This window comes from Natrix helvetica (assembly GCF_964273705.1).
Source record: "Natrix helvetica genome assembly, chromosome: 2".
In the NCBI taxonomy this organism is placed as follows: Eukaryota; Metazoa; Chordata; class Lepidosauria; order Squamata; family Natricidae; genus Natrix; species Natrix helvetica.
Genome location: NC_138552.1, coordinates 231,029,088 through 231,047,676, shown reverse-complemented (window position 1 = coordinate 231,047,676; position 18,589 = coordinate 231,029,088).

Here is an 18,589-nt window from a genome sequence, read left to right as displayed (position 1 = left end):
GACACAGCAGGAGGAGAAAAAACAGGGACATCACAAGAAGATCTTTCAGGGAACAGCTAATTCTTGGCCAGATGCCCAAATAACACAACCAGTGTGACCAAGCAAATGTACATGTTGTGGATGAGCCTTGTGCAAGATTAAAATTACTCATAAAAGATAAGGGTACATATGCTTATTAAAAAGACAGATGTATAAGAAATAAATGAAGTGGTCTCACAACTACTTCCTAAATAAATGGTAATATTCCAGGAATTATTGTTGGAAATATACATAGTCCCCAAGGAATTGGAAATGTGTATGGCTGTTGTAGTTCAATAACAAAGGAACATGTCGAAAGCATCTCTTGAATTAGCCCTTCCCTAGGGAAAGGCTCTTGCTTCCTATTTCCAGTTAGCAAGTAGATTGCCCTATGTTTCTGTACCGTATGAGATAATCAAGTGCTATCTCTCTGAAGGTATTTTTTAGTAATTAAACCTTGGACATATGAGCACTCACATTATACCAACTGAGAATGCCAACATTAATCTGGTTACCAATATACCCAATTTAAATCAAATGCCAGCATATGTTAATTCAGCTTGCAAAAACCCAAGGGAGCCAGATGATTTTAGATGCCAGAATTCATCACAAGGCTTGGTTTTTATTCTCTCCTGTCCCTCTCTATTTCTCTCTCTCATTTTCCTCTCTCTTTGGCAAAGTTAGTTACACTGCAAAGGTAGCTACAGTATGGTGTTACTTCACTCTAGCAACAAATGGTCAAATTTGGATGCACGGAATATGTACAATATACTGTACACAACTGTACAGTATATTATACAAATTTATATTAGGAATCATATACCCATCTCTTCACTTCAAACCTGTGCTTTTAATTTGTTTATTTGGCTTTTGTTTTGTAATTTTAATCTGATTTTATGTTTATAATTGTTTGTATATTTGTATATTTGATCTCACTGTAAGCCACTCAGAGTCACCTCAAACTGCAAGAAGGCTGGCAAATAAATTTAATAATAATGTTACATGCTAGTACATTAAAAAGAATAGCAGGCAAATCTGATAATAACAAAACCTGGCAATGGCAGGAAAGTTGAAAAAGAGACAGAAGGGTTCATTCTGCTGCACAAGACCAGACCTTAAGAACAAATGCATACAAACCCAGAACTGAGAAGACAGCAACAGACCGCAAGTGCCATCTCTGCAAAGAAGTTTAAGAAATAGTGGACCAGTTACTGCTGCTGCATTGACTGACTATAATAGTATGACACTGGTACAGTAGCAACAATGGTACATTGAAAGATCTGCAAGAAATACCATTTGCCTGCAAAAAAAAAGAACTGGTGGGACCATAAAATAGAGAAAGTAATAGAAAATGAATAAGCTAAAGTATTTTGAGATTTTAGAATTCAAACACACAGGAAGTTGCCACATAACATCCCAGACGCAACAATTGCCAATAAGAAAGACAAAAAAAGTCTGGATAATGGACGTGACACTACCTGGAGACAGCAGAATGGAAGAGGAAAAAATGAAGAAGGTAACAAAATGTAAAGACCTGCAAATAGAAATAGAACAACTGTGGCAAAAGAAAGTAAAGGTAATACCAATAGACTTGTTGCATGTAATCCCAAAACAACTGGGACACCACTTGAATACCATCGGCATTGATAAATCCACAATTGCAAAAGGCAGCTTTACTCAGAACAACTTACATCCTGTGACAATACCTTTAACATCTGCATTTGCCTATCTTGTGTCCTTGGGAAGGATTCAATAGATGGCCAAAAATGCCAAATCCAGTCTGAACATCAGGCTGACAGTGCAGGAAACCAAAATAATAATAATGTGAAGACATGCCTGAATGCCTGCTTGTAAGGTGCAGCTGAATCACAGAAGCACTGGATAGACAGTGATCATTTTGACTGATAGATTATCAAATTTCTACACCGCCCATCTCATCTAAATGACTCTGGAAAGTTTACAATAAAAACATACAGTAGTTTAAAAAAGCATATTGAAAAACAGATTGTTAGATCTGGGCAACGAGAGACAGACTGCGGACACGAAGTGACTTAACAGCTCTTTATTAGTAGTAATAGTGATCCAGCTTGCTCTGAGGTCGGAGGGTTCCCCTTTTATAGGGAGTGGGCACGCCCCTCGACCAATCAGAGGAATACCTGTTTCCCGCTGTAGGAGCGGACCAGAGGGAAGACTTATCCCGATATATGTTAATATCTAACACCCCTCCCCTCCTAGATGGGACGTTACGGTAGGTGACATAGTCCTTTAGGTAGGTGGGTGTTTGTCTTGCTCGGGCGGAACGTCGTAGTTCAGTTTGGGTTGAAGTGTTTGCAGGATCGGGTGCATGTTGGTTCGAAGTAGTTGCAGGATCGGGTGCATTTCCTTTTTTCCGTTCTGGAGGTCTTTCGCTTTCGTTGCTTGGGCATTCAGGAGCTAGTTCGGCTGCGTTGACTGGGGGTTTTTCAGCTGCGTGCGTGTTGTCCTGTTCTACGCTTAGCTCGCCGGTGTCGTTGTTCCCTGCGATGGAGTTTTCCTGCGGTTGGCTCTCTGTAGACAGGAAACTTTCGCCTTCATCCCTGATGTTGGAGTGTGTAAGGCGACCTCGAAGTTGATCGATGTGCCTTTTCCAATTTCGCCCATCTTCTAGCTCCAGTAAATACGATCGAGGACCCGTGATGCCAATGACCCTTGCTGGCATCCACAATGTTCCCCCTGTGTAGTTGTGAGCATATACTGAGTCCCCTACTCTGAAAGACCGGACCTTACTTGTAGAGTCTGGGGGAGCCGTGGCAGAGTAATTCGGGTGGAGCCGGTCCAGGTGAGACCGTAGGCGGTGACCCATGAGTAGTTCAGCGGGGCTCCTACCCGTCGTTGCGCTCGGGGTAATGTGTTGAATGAGGAGGTAATGGTCAATGCGTGTTTGCCAATCACCTGGACCCATCCTAGCGAGGGCCTCTTTCGCGAATCGCACCATTCTCTCTGCCTGACCGTTGGATGCTGGATGGAATGGCGCGATGAGGGCATGCCTGATTCCCAAACCCGCTAAAAATGTTTCAAACTGCATGGCCGTAAATTGGGGCCCGTTATCGGATACTAAAAGATCTGGTAGACCATGGGTGGCGAAGAGCCGCCGAAGAACCTTTATGACTGCCTCTGCCGTGGTTGACGTCATTAAGACTACATCTAGCCATTTAGAATAAGCATCTACAACTATGAGGAAGGTTTGACCCTGGAATGGCCCTGCAAAATCAATGTGTATACGTGACCAGGGTGCCTTGGGTTTCTCCCATTCTGTGGCGGGCGCTTCCGGGGGTGCTGGTCTCGACTCCTGACATGGGTCGCAAGTGGCCACCCACTCCTCTATTTCTTTGTCCATGTTTGGCCACCACACGTAACTTCTCGCTAACGCTTTCATTCTCACGATCCCCGGGTGACCCATATGCAAAGCATCTAATACATTTTTTCGTAGAGCATAAGGAATAACAACTCGATCCCCCCACAACAAACATCCCTGTAATACTGAGAGTTCGTCCCGTTTCGACCAAAACATTTTGAATTCCGGGTCCACATTTCCCTTCGGCCACCCCCTCCATACCCAAGTTTGCACTTGCTTTATTAAACTGTCTTTAGAGGAGAACCTTGCAACATCGTAGGAAGAAACCGGTCCCGAATCCAAACAGTCAATGAGCAATACCGGTACTTCTGGAGTGGGGTCTGGCAAAATGTCTGGTAATGGGCAACGGCTGAGCGCGTCTGCGTGTCCTAGAGTGGAGCCCGGTCGATGAATTAACTTGTAGGAGTACGCAGCCAGGAAAACAGTCCACCTGGTCATGCGTGGAGAAAGGGAGACCGGAGTGGGGCGGTTTCCCGCCAAAAGTCCCAACAGCGGTTTGTGATCTGTGATCAGTTCAAAATCGCGGCCGTAGAGGTATTCATGGAAACGTTTTACACCCGCTACGGCAGCCAGCGCTTCTCTGTCCATTTGGCTGTAGTTCCTTTCGGCCGATGAAAGAGTTCTGGAGTAGAAAGCAATGGGTGCTTCTTTTCCGTCGGGCATCCTGTGGCTGAGGACTGCTCCAACTCCAAAAGGCGATGCGTCGCAGGTCAATACCAGGGGTAGAGTCTGACTGTATTGAACAAGTAGTGAGTCAGCGGTGAGCAGGCGCTTTACCCCGGCGAAAGCTGCAGCTTCGGCTCGTCCCCATTTCCATGGTGCGTTCCTCTGGAGTAGACGGTGTAGAGGCTCAGCAACGGTCGCCTTCTGTCTCAGAAAAACGCTGTAGAAGTTAAGTAATCCGAGGAAGGCCTGCAACTCGGTCTGATTCCGTGGTGTGGGGGCGTCCTGGATCGCCTTAATTTTCTTTGAAGTGGGGTGTATTCCCTGACCATCGATTCTATAACCCAGGAATTCTACACTAGGCACGTTAATTTGGCATTTTTCTTTTTTAAGGCGGAGACCCTTTTCTCTGATTCTGGCCAAAACAGATCTGACTCTTTTGTTTAATTGCTCCTCATTTGCAGCGGACACCAAGATGTCGTCAAAATAGGGGACGACTCCTGGTATCCCTTGCAAAAGCCGTTCCATGACGCTCTGGAACAATCCTGGGGCAATGCTTACGCCAAATTGTAGCCGGTTGCATTTGAATGCTCCTCTATGCGTCACTATAGTTTGGGCCTCCGCTGTGGCGCTATCCACTGGCAGTTGCTGGTAAGCTTGTGCCATGTCTAACTTTGCAAATATCTTTCCTGGCCCCAACGAGTGCAATAAGTGCTGTACTACAGGCACAGGATATGCGCTTTGTTGTAGCGCGACATTAATTGTGCACTTATAGTCCGCGCAGACGCGGACTGATCCGTCTGGCTTGACTGGGGTCACGATAGGTGTTTCCCAGCGCGCGTGATCTACCGGCTCAAGGATCCCTTGTTCCACTAACTTATCTATCTCCTTATCTATTTTTGGGCGGAGTGCAAAAGGCACTCGTCTCGGTTTAAGTCGGATTGGCACCACATTTGGGTCTAAATTAAATGATATTGGTTTGCCCACATACTTACCAAGACCGGGGCTGAACACATCCTCGAACTCCTTAAAAATCTTTTCAGCGCTGCTGTTTCTCACGGCGTTGATTCCGGTGACTTCTAATCCCAGGGCTTCAAACCAATCAAGCCCCAGAAGGTTCTGCAATGGCGCGCTGGCGATGGTCACGGGCAGCTGGGCTTCGATGTCCTTGAAACGGATGCGGAATGTGCCTTGGCCCACGATGGGGACTTGGTTCCCCTGGTAGTCTCGTAGCAGGACGTCTGGAGCACGCAGTTGGCTCTTTCTGAGGCTAGGGATAGCCTGTTTCATGGATGCCCATGAAATGATCGTCAGGGTTGATCCTGTGTCAACTTCTAGCTCGCAGGGTGAGCCCTCCAAGAGGACTGTGACTTTCAGCCTTTTGGGCCGCTTAGGGCGGACCTGATGTATCGTGGTGAGATACGTTCGCAACTCCTCTCTCTGGGTCAACTCTATCTCATCGTCAACATCCTGAAAATACTCTTGTTGAGCGTCTTGATAGAACGCTCTTTCAGCTCTCTGTGTGTATTCTCTCTGGGGATACGCTCGCTCACTTCCTTGTGAGTAGTCTCTCTGGGAATACGCTCGTTCAGCTCTTTGGAAATTTTCTCTCTGGGTAAACACTTGTGGATTTCTCTCTGGGCGCCCTTTTTGATTTCGCCAAGCCCCTGGGTTGGGCTTCTGTTGGCGGTACATGGGTGGCTGCCGTGAGGCAGGGACTCCGCTCCGGCACACTCGTGCGATGTGCCCAAGTTTGTTGCAATGCGAACAAACAACGTTCCTGAACCTGCAAGTAGACCTGGGGTGATTCCCTCCGCAGCTTGCGCAGGGCGGCAAACGGGATCCGGGTCTCCCCCCAGGCCTCACGTGACTGCTCTGCATTAGGTGACTGTCCTCGAACTCGGGATTCTCGTAGTCGGGGCTTGTGTCCTCGTAGTGAACTCTGGTTTGCCTCGGTGCTGGCTGGTTTACGCTGGCCCCTCGTTGTATGGTCACCGATGATTTCTCCGCTGATTCTGACGCTCTTGCTTCGTTTAACGCTGTCTGTAGGGTTAAACTCGGGTTGGCCAACAGCTTCTTTTGTAACGAAATGTCTCTTATCCCACAGATGAGCCGCTCTAAGATGTGTTCTTCCAGATCCCTGTATTCGCAGTGAGCTGCTGCTTTTCGTAGGGCTGCAACATATTGATTAACGGATTCTCCCGCCTTCTGAGTCCTCATGTTGAATTCCTTGCGGCAGACATGGCGGGAAGGTTTTGGCGCGTAATGGGTTTGCAGAGTCTGTTGCAACGTTGTCCACGATACTGCTTGTATTGGAGTAGGCGCGGTGAGGTCTCTGGTCGTATTGAAGACTTCTTTTCCGCAGTAGCCGAGGAAGATGTTTTTCTTCCTCGCATCGGTGATCCCCGTGTATTCGTTCGCTTCGAGGAAACACTCGAAACGAATCATGAAGGCTTCCCATTCGTCGTTTTCTGGGTCGAAAGGAGCGGGGGGAGCATGCATCGCCATCTTCTCTGTTTGAATTTGCCGCGCTGCGGTGATCTGAGATGGCTGTCGGAATTTCTGCCGAATTCCTGGGCTGGATCAAATCCGGAGATTCTGGAGGTAGCGTTCTTCGTCCTATCTGTCTCTCAATCCCACCTTCGTCGCCAATGTTAGATCTGGGCAACGAGAGACAGACTGCGGACACGAAGTGACTTAACAGCTCTTTATTAGTAGTAATAGTGATCCAGCTTGCTCTGAGGTCGGAGGGTTCCCCTTTTATAGGGAGTGGGCACGCCCCTCGACCAATCAGAGGAATACCTGTTTCCCGCTGTAGGAGCGGACCAGAGGGAAGACTTATCCCGATATATGTTAATATCTAACACAGATATAAAAACACAATTAAGAACATTAAAATTAATATGTTAAACAATTGGAATACTGCATTCAGCTTTGGTCACCATGATGTAAAAAAGATGTGGAGACTCTAGAAAGAGTGAAGAGAAGAGCAACAAAGATGATTAGGGGACTGGAGACTAAAACATATGAAGAACGGTTGCAGGAACTGGGTATGTTTAGCTTAAGAGAAAGAAGGACTAGGGGAGACATGATAGCAGTATTCCAATATCTCAGGGGTTGCCACAAAGAAGCGGGAGTCAAACTATTTTCCAAGGCACCTGAGGTTAGAACAAGAAGCAATGGGTGGAAACTAATCAAGGAGAGAAGCAACTTAGAACTGAGGAGAAACTTCCTGACAGTTAGAACAATTAATCAGTGGAACAGATTGCCTCCAGAAGTTGTGAATGCCCCAACACTGGAAGTCTTTAAGAAGATGTTGGATAGCCATTTGTCTGAAATGGTATAGGGTTTCCTGCCTAGGCAGAGGGCTGGACTAGAAGACCTCCAAGGTCCCTTCCAACTCTGCTATTGTATTGTATTGTATCTTCTTAAAAACCTTCAGTGTTGGACCATTCACAACTTCTGGAGGCAAGCTGTTCCACTGATTAATTGTTCTAACTGTCAGGAAATTTCTCCTCAGTTCTAAGTTGCTTCTCTCCTTGATTAGTTTCCACCCATTGTTTCTTGTCCTGCCCTCAGGTGCTTTGGAGAATAGCTTGACTCCCTCTTCTTTGTGGCAGCCCCTTAAATATTGGGAACACAGCTATCATGTCTCCCCTAGTCCTTCTTTTCATTAAATTAGACATACTCAATTCCTGCAACTATTCGTCATCTTAGACCCCTATTCCAATTGGCAGAGCTAGAACCTGACACTTTTCCAGAAGGCAGTAAAGTGGAGATCCATCTCCAAAGGGTGGGAACAATGGGAGAGAAGGCTTTCTTGCTGGATCCCATCAGTCAAAATTCTTTCACCCATGAGATCCACAACATACCTTCTTTGCCTGGCGGTTTGAGATGAGTCGAAGTAATTAGAACAAGATAGTTCCTCAGGTATTCTGATTTGGATGCAGAAGCAAATTGGCACTGAATGCAGCTTACATAGCGGAGGTATTACATATGCAAACCTAGGGATGCCCTAGACTGCACCAGTTGTAGGCATGGAATACTCTTCAAGGTTAGCCACATGTAGAACACATTGAAGTAATCCATATGGAAGATGACCAGAGCATGAATGACTGAAAAGCCTAGGAAAGTGCATAACTGGCACATAATATGAAATTGAGCAAAGAACATGCCATGGCTGCCACCTGCTCCTCAATATTCCACTCCTACATGGAATCCCCACTTAATCCTAAGGGTTTCTAACAACTGGCCTCTATCATGCAGATTGTGACTCTATGGTCATGCTACCTAATCCAGTTGCTGGACCAATTGGAACTAATTCACACAAAACATTATTGTTATTTCCACACCTATCACAAAAGGAATGAGTGGAAGACTTAGGTTATATGCTTGTAGTCTGAATCTAAGTTGTTTGTTCTTGAAATGGGAAGTGCTGGTATTGGTTCAGTCAAAGAACTCCCAATGTCCAGTACATTGGTGGTAAAGGTTGGACCCCAGCAATTTATGATAGAGTGCTCTCAAGTTAATGTACTCTACATCAAGGCTTAGCAATTTTAGAGCTCTTGAAATGATGTTGTGTTATCATGCAATCCCTGGATGCCTCCTTATTGGTTCCACTAGGCCAGGGGTGTCCAAACTTGGGAACTTTAAGACTTGTGGACTTCAACTCCCAGAATTCCCCAGCCAGCATTCTGGGAGTTGAAGTCCACAAGTCTTAAAGTTCCCAAGTTTGGACACCCCTGCACTAGGCAGATCAGACTGGGAAGATTACTTTAATTGAGAGTTGTTATAATAACTGAATCGTGCAAGTCTGATTATACTTTTCTTTTTCCTATTCTTATACCCATGTCAGTTAAGGAGGTATCTACCTCACCCTCTTTCAGTTATCAACTTTTTTTCTGGACTTAAAAAACTTTTTCAGCGCCTTTTTCAGAGGTAACAGTTTCTGCATATTTTATCAAGCTAATTTCCCCCCTCCAAAATACTGAACCCGGGAAAAAAATTCTTTATTCTTTTCTTTATTATTAGATTTCTATACCACTTTTATTTTTGATCAAATCAACATGTAATACACATCTAATTAATTAATTAATCATTTTTGTATAGCTGCCCATCTCACCAAGAGCTACTCTACATTGTGTACAACAATTTAGTGTCTTTGAACCAGGGATAAAATTCAGCAGGTTCTGGAGAACCGGTAGCGGAAATTTTAAGCAGTTCAGACAACCAGCAATTGGCCCCAGAGTGGGGTGGGAGTGGAGATTTTGTAGTATCGTTCCCCTGCCACGCCCACCAAGCCAGGCCCACAGAACTGATAGTAAAAAAATTGAATTTCACCACTGCTGATTGACATTGTGGAACAATGGGAAGAGATGCTGCCTAGGAAACAAGCAAGCAAGAGAGGCAGGAGTGCCCCCTCCCCCAAGGCTTAATGGTCATAGAAAGAAACTGAGATCAAGCAATTAAAAGTGGTGGTGGGAGGTTTTGTACTTTCAGACTTGCAAGTTTCTGTTAAGGTTTCCTTATGATAAAGTAGATTTAACTCATCTAGTTGTGTTCCTGCCTGGTTCACCCAGGAGAGTTGACACTCTTGCTCTACAGCCAGATGTGTCAGAGGAGAGTGAAGTGTTAAGAGACAAACTGCTTAAACAGAGCCCTGCAAATTAGTATTAGAAGCTCGAGGAATGAAGTTGGCAGTTGTTAATGAAGAACAGATTTGAGGTTAATTTTTAATGAACACAGTTTGAATGAGAACTCAAGAGGGAAAGTGGTGCTATTTGGGGAGTGTTTCCATTCAGGGAGATGACATCTTCATTGAAAGTTACATTCCCTGCCTCCTTGTAAACCAGTTATTTCAAGTCAATCAGCTTTTAAGGATTGTCCCATAAATAGCAAATTGAAGTTTATGCCACTCCTTATCCAGGCTTCTTATGACGCTTAAAAGCAACTCAATGCTCTATAGAAATCCTGATAAGGAAACCATATTTCCTCTGCCACATTTTTCCTAATCCAAAAGAAACAGCTGATGACTCTTCTGGATATACAAGTATCCTCCTAGCACTCTGGACTATAAATCACAGAATTCCCAGGAACATTGCTTGGTAAACATATTAGGTTGAAACTGGAAGCGTAGTAAAGCCTACAGATATTTAAGGAACCAAGCTAAAGAAGCAGATTAATGCACATTTTCTTTTCCATATGGTGTCCAAATCTCCTGATCCCACTTTTAAAGTTCCCCCTCCAATTTAAATATTTGGTTTACATACTTTAACTTAATAGTTCCCTCTGCTCAAGACTCTAATTTCTCTGGCTTATGTTTCCTGCAAAACATGGGCAGTTGTGACTGTTTATTATATAACAAATTCATTTTAGACAGTATCCATTATTTGTAGAGATAGTGCCATTTTTGTGAATAGGATTCCACTCACTCCAGAAATAGATTGGCCATAATTCTTGCAATGCTTGTCTATCCTTCTGGCCCAATAAACTCAGACTGGCTCCAGCAAACCTCACAAGACAGTGTGCATTTAGGTGTATGTAAAAAAATATCAACAACTTCAACTATGATCTGTCTTAGTTACCTTACCTCTTGGTGATGGGCTTGGAGTCCATATCTAAATTCTGTTTGACTTCTTGACCTTGGTAGTTTGGTATATTGAGCATTTACCTTTTAAACTTTCTATAAAAAATATTCAACATAGATTATTATAAGAATAAAAATTAAGGATCACAATATTCCATTTGGGTTGACACATGCTCTATGGCAGGAACATCCTTCTCCTTGTAACCGGTGGTCACTGCCTTCAACAGCTAATTTTTCTTGAGTGCTGAGTTGGCAACCTTGTCTATATGGACCTCAATTGCTGATCCTCTTGGAGAGTATGTTTTAGTTTTTGTTTTATTATTATTATTTTACCAGTAAAGCAGTGAGCCTTTCAGCTAGTTTTTTTTTCCATTCATATTTTCCCCGCCCATCAGTTCTATTCAGCCACCTGTTTGTGGCATTTCTGAATCTCCAATGATTATTTGTGAGTTTGGGTAGAAAGGAAGCCTAAGATTAAAAGAGAATACTGTATGCTGGGTTGCTGAGTTGGATTAAATGCTGGACCTTTAAAGAAAAAGGCGTGGGTTCATCTGTGCTTTTATTTTACATGTTCACTAGTGGAACAGAACTCTCTCTTTTTTTTAATTAAGTGAAATTGACAATTCGGTCAACTTTCCCCTTCTAGTCCAAATAACAGGAAAGGCGGTAAAACAGTGATTTTCCTCCTTCCCTTTCTCCCTCTCCTTAGACAGGAAGGTGTCAAATACAAAGATGCCTCATACAAAAGCAGTTGAAAGCATGAGTCTTCAAGGAATACCAACAAAAAGGAAACAGACCAGTCAGTCCATCTTTTTCCAGCATGAGGGATGAAGTAAAGAAACAGAAGAATCCACCAAATAGGGACTCTGGTAAGCATGGGCTAGACAGAAAACCAGACCAGATGGTGACCAAAGGAAAAAAGTCTTCAAATTGTGAAATAGATTTCTTGAGCCAGCTTCAGTTCCAGTCAGTTTATGCCTGAAAATGAAGCAGCTGAAGGCCATAGTACAGAAAAAAACCCTAAAACTGAAAGGAACTGTTTCAAGGGATAAACAGCATACACAGTAGTAAAAACACCCTTATACAAAATTTGATAGTACCATGTCTACAATGAATTATTAAAAGGAATTGTTCCATGGCCAAGCTAATATATGGGTAGGCTGGATGAATTCATACATTCATGTCTGTCCATTTAATCTGTTTCATTGTGAGGATAAGTTAATACCACTTTATAATGCCTTGGTAAGGCCACACTTGGAATACTGCATTCCGTTTTGGTCACCACGATGTAGAAAAGATGTGGAGACTCTAGAAAGAGTGCAGAGAAGAGCAACAAAGATGATTAGGGGACTGGAGACTAAAACATATGAAGAACGGTTGCAGGAACTGGGTATGTCTAGTTTAATGAAAAGAAGGACTAGGGGAGACATGATAGCAGTGTTCCAATATCTCAGGGGTTGCCACAAAGAAGAGGGAGTCAAACTATTTTCCAAGGCACCTGAGGATAGAACAAGAAGCAATGGGTGGAAACTAATCAAGGAGAGAAGCAACTTAGAACTGAGGAGAAACTTCCTGACAGTTAGAACAATTAATCAGTGGAACAGCTTGCCTCCAGAAGTTGTGAATGCCCCAACACTGGAAGTCTTTAAGAAGATGTTGGATAGCCATTTGTCTGAAATGGTATAGGGTTTCCTGCCTAGGCAGGGGGTTGGACTAGAAGACCTCCAAGGTTCCTTCCAACTCTGCTATTGTAAGTATAATCTTTATTGTCATTGTACTTAAATACAATGAAATTGGTTATACTGTAATGGGAAAAAGGAGGCCATTTTGAGATTATTGGATATAAATGTGATACAAAAAGAAGGAAGGGAAGGAGAATATTACATTCAGCTTTCTTCTCTTAATAAAGATTCTTTTTCCTAATGGATCAAGTAGCAAAATGTCTTAAGAAAAGAAAACAATGCAGATAACAAACAGATTTGGTTTCTGCATCCCCCACTGTTGTTGTTCTCTTTGTTTTCTTGTTGATGTGGGAAGGAGGTAAGTTTGTTGTGCTTTATCTACTCATGCTGCATAGTCCTGAGGGCAGGGGCCTAGCCAAGCACAGTTGGGCTCTGAATGCAGAATGAGACAAAGAAATCAACATAATGAAATAAATGTGGCTGCTCTCATAGCTGTGCAGCTTTGATCTTGACAAGAGTTCCCTGTTCATTTTTGTAGATGGCAGAACATAACACCATCCCGTGAAGCTGCATGCAACCTTGTCATAGTGCTGCAGGCGCTCAACTGTAGTCTGTGTTGGTTTTGTGCACTTGAAGAGAATTGAGTAACTGGGAATTAGAAGCTGATCCTCAGTGTGCATAAGAAAAGTACCGAAGTCAAGAGAGAAAGAGAGAGAAAAATCCAACTTCAAAGTACAGTGGTTTTAAAAAAAAAAAAATAGCAATAAATATACCTCATAGCAAAACATTTTTCCCTATTCATCTATGTTGGGGCATTCACAACTTCTGGAGGCAAGCTGTTCCAAAGTTTAAGGAGCAATGTAGTGACAAAGAACTATTAACTGAAAGTTTCATGTTTGGACAACAAGGAAAAACAAACACAAGAATGTATAAAACTTTCCCTATATTGAAAAATATCACTAACTTACACACACACACACACACACACACACACAGAGAGAGAGAGAGAGAGAGAGAGAGAGAGAGAGAGAGAGAGAGAGAGAGAGAGATACCTTAACTGCTTCTCCCTAAGTATTTCAATGAATCAAATATGACCTCCCAGCAATTTTACCAATCCACTTCAGACTTGTGTCTCTTGCTTCTAGATTTGCTTCAAATTTTACTTGATACACATCATCAGCCACAGGCACAACTATTATTCAACATCTTTGTCCCAACACTGATTAGGATGGTCAGGTATCCTACTTTATATAGGATTTGCATTGGCATCCTTCAGTCTCAAAAGACTATGATATCGTGCTCTGGAAAGAGGTCCTAATGCAGCATCTGGTGTGGCTAAAATGTCCAATTCGGGAGGTCTATAATAAAAAGTTGTCTATTTGAAGAATTGTTTAATGTAAGACCAGGGGAAAGATTAATACTAATAAAATATTGTTATAACCAGACCAAGAATATTAAAATAAACTATCAACTGTTAGCATCTGAGCAGTAGCCATAAAAATAATCAGGACACATTTTTCCATCACTGTGAAATGTGTATTTTTATTAGAACTTTTTTGAGGGTATCTGAAGATACCAGGGATTGAACCTGAGATCTTTACATGTGCTGTATCTCTGAGCCATGGCCCATGGTTTGCATGCAGTTAACCCTGCATTCAGTCCTCAACATCTGAAACTCCTGCTTGAAAGTCCAGGGACCTACTCTATTCTACACTCACAATATTGGACTAGAAGGACTCAACAGAACCCAACATTGCAGGTTGCTGAGCAACTTTTAAATTTATACATATCAATTTGTAGATACATATTTAATGGCATTTTCATACAAATCTTTGTCTCGGTGGGGTGAGAAGGAGAACGAGATCATATTCTTCTTTTGGAGGTGTGTGTGTGTGTGTGTTAGCAAGCCACAATAACATCGGAAAGTCAACACATGCAGCAAGCTATTAATAAACATGGCACAATTATGTGATAGTATCACAAGGTCTGATGCAAGAGTCTAAATTGCACCATGTACTTGATGATGTTATGACATATGTGTCATCATTTGTCCCCCTCTTGTGGATGCCCATGCATATATCTGGCTAAACATCTGTCATTTCTTAATGAGACCCTGCATCAACATTTGCATTTGAGTTAATAAAATCATGAAGTGGCAGGCTAATAGTAGTAAGCTTCATACCTCACAGATACAGATAATTTAAGGAGCCAGGCTTCATCCTGAAAAATAACACATTCTTTGGAGACAATGATGGTGTTTTAAAATTGTCATGATTTGGCACATCTAGTTAGTAAGAGTTTTTGCAGGTCCACTGTGCAAAAACTCAAAAAACTAGTGAAATGAAGCTATAGCATTTGTAGCGAACTTTGAAGTAGTACAATACAATACAATACAATACAATACAATACAATACAATACAATACAATACAATACAATACAATACAATACAATAGTAGAGTTGGAAGGGACCTTGGAGGTCTTCTAGTCCAACCCCCTGCCTAGGCAGGAAACCCTATACCATATGTATAATGTATGTGCAGACACTAAATAATTATTATAAATATCACAGAATTTTATCCCCTTTTTGCAGATACTACTGTATGGACTTGAATCAATATTGCATAGATGTTTTATGGCAACCCACAAAACTTAAGTACCCTAGTTTGACAGAGCCCCAACTTACAGATGTTATGTTTGGCTCTACCAGTTTCATCTTGATTACACAGCCAAGCATGAGGCTCCACCTCTTCCTGATCTGATTTTACTTGAGTCCCTCCATAGGCAGGCAGTGGAGCAGTAGATCAGAAGCTAGGCAGTGGGGCTGCACTGCAGATGACAGGATTAACTTGGCTATAATATGCCATGAGTCACATAAGAAGGCTGCAAACCTGTCTCATTTGCTCTGCTTGAGAAATCAGTCATGTTCCCATTCTTTCCCAGCCTCAGCGATGACAAATTGATACCCCCCCAAAAAAAAACCTAGAGGAGGGGGGGAAATGTCATGAGAACTAAAGATTAGTGAGAAGAGTTAGAAAAAGAACCTAATTTTAAAAATCGACCGCAGACCTCAACTTCATGACATAACATGGCGCTTAGCAATAATTTAATCATTTTCCTCCTTCACGCAGGCTTGTTTTTCTTGTTTGGTGGAGGTGGGATGGGGAGGTTATTCAGAACTACTGCGAAGTTAAAGGAATGCTGATTGCTTCCTCAGTTAGCATCCTATTCTGGACACTTGCTATCGGTGAATAGCAATGAAGCAATTTCACCAAGCTAAGCTTCCACTAACGGTGCCTTGTTGATTAGTGGTCTCCTAATGGCTGTTTCCAAGCCAGCCCCTCCTCCCCCTCCCCACCCCGAGAATGGAGAAATCAGACCTCTCCTCCTTTGGTAATCATGATGACTTTGGATCATTTTTTCCCTTAATAAAAATTATTTTCTTTAAGCCACTTCGTGATATAGCTGCTGTTGCTGGCAGGCTGATATTTTCCACCTGACAACACCAGCTGCAACCTTTGGGCTGTGTTGAGCCGGGTCAACTGAGGTCACCATCAAACACCTTGAACTACAAGGCAGACAAACTCAAAGCAGGGCAGAAGCAAGATTTTAAAAAGCAGATCTTACCATTAATAATTTTCTTTTTGTCTCTTAATAGCCTATAAAAGCAGGATAGAATCTAATGGGATTGAGACAAAAGGTTTAAGGAGATTCTTAGTAATCCAGGTCATGGTTGTCCCAAAGGTGCTTTTTCAATAAGCAGCTGGACTTTATTTTTCCTTGAAGATGTTTCGCTTTTCATTCAAGAAGCTTCTTCAGTTCTGACTCAGAGTCAGAACTAAAGAAGCTTCTTGGATGAAAAGCGAAACATCTTCAAAGAAAAACAAAGTCCAGTTGCCTGTTAAAAAGGCAACAAATTTTTGGGACAAAACTTAACATTTTATTAATTTTGAATGAATACTTAAGACTTTATGGGGCCACCTTTCTCCAATCATTTTTGCATTTCCTATAAGATACGGTAAGCTTGGCATGCTCCAGATTCCGCCTACTAAAGGATGCCATCTTAAGGGGAACCAGAACTCCCCACTTCTAATGTGATCACTACAGCAAGAAAATGAGCCACAGAATTACATACAGAATGCTCCTCATTCCTCAGAGGCATTTTACACTTCTAGTTAGATGGCAATGCATGCATATCTTTGCAAGTGTAAAAATGATTTTTATAAAATGGGAATATAGACAGACAGACAGACAGAAAATTGGCCTGTGCAAATCTGCCTGTTCTTTTTTTTTTTTTTTTTTTTTTTTGCAACAAATGTGGTCTTTCATGGTCCAGATTGCAGCCTGCAAAACTTGTTTGCTTGATTGAAATCCAACATTTACAGTATTACTAAGTTTTGGGTGCCAACAGCAGCCACTGGGACAAAACTTAACATTCTATTAATTTTGAATGAATACTTAGGACCTGGAATTTATGGGGCCACCTTTCTCTAATCATTTTTGCATTTCCTATAAGATATGGTAAGATTGGCATGCTCCAGATCCCACCTACTAAAGGATGCCATCTTAAGGGGAACCTGATAGGTTTGCCTTCTCTGTTGCTATTCCTGCCCTCTGGAATAACATTTTCTGCAAGTTTGGCTGGCCTCCACCATTCTGTATTTCAGGACAACTTTTTCTTTTTAAACCATTCCTCTGGCAGACCCTGAGCCAAAGTGTTTGGTCAGACCACTTATCAATATGATATTTCAATGTTTTTGACCCATTCTCTATTTCCCAATGTGGTATTTTGATTTTACAAGATCCCCTGGGGTTGGCATTTTAAGAAGTATTTTTATATTTTCTGTATGTTACTTTAATTAAGTTCAGTATGTTAATTAGGTAGCTTGCACATTGAAATACATAAAAACATGAGTGATTAAATAGGGTTACTAAGGTTTTTCTACATGCCATTTTAAGAATTAATCCTTGCCCATTACACTGAATATTACAATATGGTGACAACTTTTGCAAAGGGCACTTGAGTCTGTTTCCAAGACTTTAGGTAATAATATGTGCCCTTGTGGCATAGTATATGAACCTGTGGCATAGGGAATCAATACACTGCTTACAGCAGTGGTGGGATTCAAAAGATTTTACTGCCGGTTCTGTGGGCGTGGCTTGGTGGAGGTGGCTTGGTGGGCATGGCAGGGGAAAGATACTGTAAAATCTCTATTCCCTCCCCACTCCAGGAGAAGGTTACTGCAAAATCCCAATTCCCTCCTGATCAGCTGGGACTCGGGAGGCAGAGAATAGATGGGGGGGGGCAGTCAGAGGTGATATTTACCGGCTCTCCAAACTACTCAGAATTTCCACTACTGGTTCTCCAGAACTGGTCAGAATCTGCTGAATACCACCTCTGGCTTACAGTATATATAAATCAGAGGTGGGGTACTCCTGGTTCGGCCCAGTTCGGTTGAACCCACCTGCCCAGATGAGCACGAGCAAACTGGTAGTAAACTAGTTAGCAACCCACCACTGATATAAATCTATACATAAAATGTAAAGAATCTATGCTGCCTAGCAGCCTTCCAGTACATACTGCTCCACTTATATGCTGCTCCACTTCACAGAGCCTGGGTTTTCCTGGTGTTTCAGGATTAAATCCCCAACAATCATCATGGGCAATGCTAGGGACAATGATTCATCAACATCTGGAGAGCTAGGGTTACCCACCCAAAGCTAAAAAGTATTTCTTCTATGTGGCTTGCCCTTGACACATGAACATACAGGTCATAATGCAAAGAAAGAGTCCAAGGAGACTTTCTGTGACATTCAGTCTTAACCAACTTATCATAAAAGTATATTATTCCAATAATGACTCTGTTATCTGATAAGCAATCCTTTAAAGAACCTTTCAGTTCTCAATTTTACAATTCTGCTTCACAGCAAAGACATTTTGAGATTGAATGTCATATCAATGCCATGCTAATAAATAAAATAATTATGTTAAAATTAATAATGATATTATCAGCAGCAGTTAATATTCTAGGATTCAGAGAAAAGTGATGATACATTTTCAGTTCGGGAATAATAATAAAAAAAGGGAAATAATTCTCAAGTTTCAACAATGACATTAGACTTCTCTTTCTCAAAAAGACACATCTTTTCCTAGTAAAGTACAAATGATTTTTTTAAACCAAAATGTGTCTCAAAAGCTATTCATATTATGGCATAATAGTATTCAGGTATATGTACAAAGATGGGTC